Source organism: Centrocercus urophasianus, unplaced genomic scaffold (assembly GCF_019232065.1).
Source record: "Centrocercus urophasianus isolate 14NV4802_14NV808 unplaced genomic scaffold, USGS_Curo_1.0 seq_10, whole genome shotgun sequence".
Classification (NCBI taxonomy): domain Eukaryota; kingdom Metazoa; phylum Chordata; class Aves; order Galliformes; family Phasianidae; genus Centrocercus; species Centrocercus urophasianus.
In genome coordinates, this window is record NW_024884142.1 from 86,265,682 (window position 1) to 86,271,038 (window position 5,357).

The following is a 5,357-nucleotide window of genomic DNA, read 5'->3' on the forward strand; positions in this document are numbered from 1 at the left end:
ACTGCCTCCGTCTGTGGGGCCGGAGGAGGTGTATGGAGCAGGTAACCAGGGTGGAGCCTGAGGGGAGGAGGCTCACCAAGTGCAAATATGTACCTGAGACAGCAGGCGGCCAGCCTATGAGTGCGGGCAATGTCTGGTGCCAGTGCCATCTTATTTGCTCAAAAGGTTGTGAACTCCTTGCTCATTTCTAAAGCACATTTCTAATGAGGGGTGAGGGAAAGCAGTGGCTTTGCAGGCACACCTGTCTGCATGTGGAAATCCATTCTGTGCTGGAAATCAGGCTCGGGTGCCAGCTCCAAGAGACCAGGTGAAAATGCTTCAGACCTTTCCTTCTTTCCAAAATCCAGCTTTACACTGCTGGAGGGCAGAGCATCCACAAAACCTAGGGCTGACACCACCTATATGGTAATGGAGTGCTAAAGCTAGGGAAAAATTGAGGAGAATCAGCATTAAGGACTGTCTTCTGGCTTAGAGGATCTCCTTTTGGGGGGGCGGAGGGAGAGGGAGGAAGGAAGAAAAAAAAGTTGTCTTTGGTACGCTGAAAACAGTGCATGCAATTGCTTGATCAGCAACAAAAGGTGTGAAGTTGATAGAACTGGAGATAGTTGTTTGGACAAACAACCTGCAAAGGGCAAGGATCCCATCCAGTGCATGCCCTTGGCAAAAGTGGATAACTGTGCAGCACTATGCATCACCAAAGGGAGGCAAGCTGGTGCCTTTCCCAGCAGTAAAAATTGGAGTCTTATCCACCATGCTTCCAGACTTTTGGTGCTCCCTGGATATAAAATGTTTACAACAAAAAAGAAAAAAGCTTCAGGTGCAGAAGGCTTTTTGGACATTAAGCAGGTTCTGGTGGTTTCTGTTCTTATTGTTCATCTTGCACTGTCACATGGGTGCACGCCTCCCTGCTGCAGTAGCTGTGGGAATCTCTAGCCTGGAGAAAAGAAGCATGGGCAACTTTCTGCAGAGCAGAGCCCAGTTGCTTTCCAACTCAGTAGTCAGGTTTCCCAAGGAAGGGCCACTGCTTGCTTACCCAGAGCTGGGCAAACAGTTGCTTTGTTTGCAAGAGGACATGGCTGATGACTATCCCTTGGTACATTTAGACAGAAGGTGTGGGGAAAGGAAGAGAGAATTTCTAAGGAAAGAAACCAATTGAGATAAAGAATCCAAACAGAGGCTAGCTGGGTTACTTGTCTGCAAATATTTGAAGAGCAAGAATGTAAAAGAGGAAATGAAATTACCCGGTCAGTCCCAGGTGGGCACTGGTAGGGAAGGCTGGGTGTGGGAATTATTGCACTGTCTACAGAAATGAAATTAGATACTATTGCAATTGAGTAAAGAAGAGTGGTCAGAATTTAATCTCTGTTATATTTCAGTACTTCTGCGTGTGTTTGTGTACTGAATCAGAATGAAGATTTGAATAATAAGGGGCTGAAGGGAGGGTTTTTTGCTTTTCAGAATGGTTGTTTTTCTTCCTGAAAAATAGACCCATTCAGACATATCTTCTTTCTCTGATGGTAGGGCTGAATATTTCTTTCATTCTCTCTGCAACATTCTTACACAACATTCTATCCCCTGTTTCTTTGGCTCAGAACCTCTCTTTTGCAGTAACTGCCATAAACTTTGGCAATGCTGTTCCTGAAAAGCAAGGTGCTTTGGTATTTGGGAGTTCCCAATTTGATCCAGAATTCTTTGTGTCCCGCGTTTGGTGTGTGCTGTAACTCCAGTTGCCACTGGGCATGAGAGGGCACAGAATGGGTGAAACCTTGCACATCCCCAGCATGCTGAAGTATGAAGTGGAAGAAATAATGATAACATTTTATCTCCGTAAATTGCTGTAAAATGTGCTGTAAGATTTTTTTTTCCTTTCCTTTGCCTTACATTTGGAAAGAGGCTGAGGACATCTTCTCTGATGGAGGTCTGGACCAGGTAGCCACCCAGTGTGTCTCAGTGATCCGTAGGAGAGCACTTTAAATCCATTTCCAAGCTTGATTAGCCCCAGCATGACCTGTTTTGTGTAGAAAGTGATGCTCAAGCACCACCTACAGGATACAAAGAGGAAAAGATCGTGGCTGTACAGTTGACTACACTGACAATTATGCTATGGGGGGAAAAGGTTTTTCATAGACTTCAAATTTGCTACTGGAGTGGTGTTCTCCCTGAAGAGAAATACAAATAAGAAAAAAGGAAGAAAAAAAAAAAAAAAAAAAAAAGAAAGAAAGAAAAAAAAAAGATAAAACTGAATCTGATTTCTTGTGCTTCTGGAATTTACATATTTTTGTTCATCTCTTCATGATTCCTTCTCCCTTTTCTGATGATGGTGAGAGGGTGAGATAAATGGAGAAGAATAGAATCAACCAGGAAAAGGCATCATCTTGGTTGCAAGGGAGAATGTGGCAATTACTTGAAATCGAAACTGTTCCACGTCAGTGGGAATCCTTAGAAGAAAACTGCCAGTAATCTAATGACTCTAGACATTTCTGCTGTGCTGCATTAGAGGGAAATGAAATAGCCCTCCTGCACTGCAGCACTCTGCTAATGAGAATCAAAGCTGCTTATCTGTATTGTAGACCGTAAGCTGTGAAAAGGGATTAGCTTGACTTAAAGAGCTTGCATTCTCCCATTCTGGATGTACAGGCTTCTAGACACCCTTTTATTCTGAAAATTGAGTGACTATTACTAGGCAGACCAGTGTGAGCTATGACATGCCTTCAATGTTTGTCCATAAGATTATTCTTTAGAAGTCACTGCCCCACATACGAAACTCCACAATCCCAGGGGATGAGGAGCTGGGAAGAGCATTTCACAAGACTGCTAAAGCCTTGCCAACACCCCTCACTGCGTTGGCTGGGCTTTGTGATGGTGAGGAAACCTCCAGCCCCAAAGGGGAAAGCAAATCCCTGTGTTATGAAACACCACCACTGCTGCCAGCCTTCTACTTTAGGAAGGCATCCTCATGCAGGGGTGCTCTTGGGGTGGAGAGTGGGAACCCAGCATGGCCCCTGGCCAATTGGGAAGACTTTATCTTCTATCCCCACAATATCTGTATACTGTGTATGGCAGAAAGAGCAGCACGAGGGCAGATGAGAATCACAGAACCATGTAAGTTGGAAGGAACCCCAAAAGTAATCTGGTCCAACTGCCCTGCAATGAACAGGGGCACCTACAGTTCAATCAGGTGCTCAGGGCCTCGTCCAGCCTGACCTTGAGTGCCTCCACGGACAGGACACCCACCACCTCTTTGGGCAATTCGTGCCAGTGCCTTGCCAGTACTCTGATTTGTAAAAAACTTGTTCCTTATATGCAATCTAAATCTCCCATCTTTCATTTTGAAACCATTTCCCCTTGTCCTATCAAAACAGACCCTGCTAATGAGTCTGTTCGCTTCTTTCTTATAGCCCCCCTTTAGAAGAGAGACGGATGCTGTGAGGTGTGAGGAGAAACACAGAGTTGCTCCCAGTTACTGAGTGAGAATGGGGACATAGGGAAAGAAGAGCAAGCATGTCCTACCTGGGACATCCCTTTGGTCCTCTTAGCCCGTCTCACTGCAGGGACTCCAAGAAAATTTTGTTAACTGTTTGCACAGAGAGGCTGTGTAACCTTGTACACACGTGATGTTCTTGATCATTATCCAGGCATAGACTACAGGCACGCTGCCAGCAGCCCCTACAGCAGTCATTAGTAATCCCTTATGGGGCATGGGTAGGTTGCTAAAGAAAACAGAGCTATTGTATGACAAATCTAACTTAAGCTTCTGCACCTACTGGAAGCTAGCTAGAGGAGTTTGTAAACCAGACCTCGTTTCTAGGCTAGTGAAAACCTCTGCTTTAAACTGAAATTAGTTTCCTTCTACTGTGGCTCTTGAAAATGAGGTTAGTCTGATCTGTGGCAGCTGTACAGCTCTGATCCACTGTGTGGAGCCAAACCAGTGCCTCTGGAGCAGCTCTGCGGTTACGTGGCTCCCTGCAGGTTACACTGCAGCACCACCCAAAATCCAAACCCTATGTCTGAGAGCACGGTCCAGACACACCTCTGCCACTGGGGCTGTGCCCGCTGCCCTGGGCAGCCTGTTCTGTGCCCACCGCCGTCTGGAGCAGACCCTGTTCCTAACCCCCAGCTGCCCCTCCCCTGACAGTTCCACGCCGTTCCCTCGGGCCCTATCGCTGTCACACAGAACTCAGCGCTGCCCTTCGCTCCCTGTGAGGAGCTGCAACCGCCATCAGGCCTCCCCTCACTCCTCTGCTCTGCGCTGTGCAAACCCAGCGGCCTCAGCGCTCCTCACACAGGTTGCCTTCAGACCCTTCGCCATCTTTGTTGCCCTCTTTTGGATGCCCAATAACACAGTTGTATCTGTCTTGTGGCACCCAGATCTGCACCCAGTGCAGGAGGAGAGGCTGCACAGAGCAGAGCAGAGCAGGACAAGCCCTCCTTTCACCCGACATCAGCACTGAGCCTGGGGTAGCCGGGCTGCTGTTGGCCCTTGTAGCTGCCAGGCACATGGCTGCCTCAGGTTGAACTGGCTTGTTTTCCAATGCAATGGCAATGTTTTGTCCCATAACTGTGTAAGAAGAATGTGTGCTGAGTATAAGCAGAGGAATCATTAATTATTGAAGCTCAAAGCCACCAAGCAAATCTGCAGAGCCCCTCAACACATCGAGGAGCCCTGTCTCGACAGTGAAGGAAATATTTTATGATTCTCAAGGGAAAATCCCCACCACACAATAAAGCCAGGTATTCTACCAGTCTTTTCAAACAACGGCATCGAGTTTAGTTCAGTAGGACGGCTCCGAACGAGCCCTACGAGTGCGTGCGGAGCTCGGGATCCGCTGCCCCAAACGCGGTGGTTCTCCGCGCTGCCGGGCAGCGCTGTGAGTCAGACGTGAAGCACGGCACGAACCGCCCGAGCTCTCGCTGGGAGGACAGCCCCGTTGCAGCGGTGCCAGCGGCACGCAGCCGGAGGCGGCCTTGCAGGGAGCCGTTCAGGCAGCACGAGGGGCTGCGCGTGGACAGATGCCATCCTCGGACACGTGCGGGGCTTTGGAGCGGGGGACTCCCGACGCCAGCAGTACGCTGGGAGCGATGCCATCCGCCTTCTCCTCGTGCGTCCCGCTGAGAGCTGCAGATCCAGGCGGGGATTCCTGTCGCTGAAAGCGCTTTAAACTCAGAAAATGTCCGTTTCCTTGCGGAGGATGAACACCCGCGGCAATGCGCGGGCTCGGCGGGAAGGAAGCGCGCTTCCCTTCAACCCCACGAGGGATTTTTTGGTTGGGATGTGGTTTGACGTTCCCCTCCCACGACCCGCGCGGTGCGGCACGCCCGGGGCGGCCCCGTGACGGGAGAGGCGTGGCGGCGGGGCG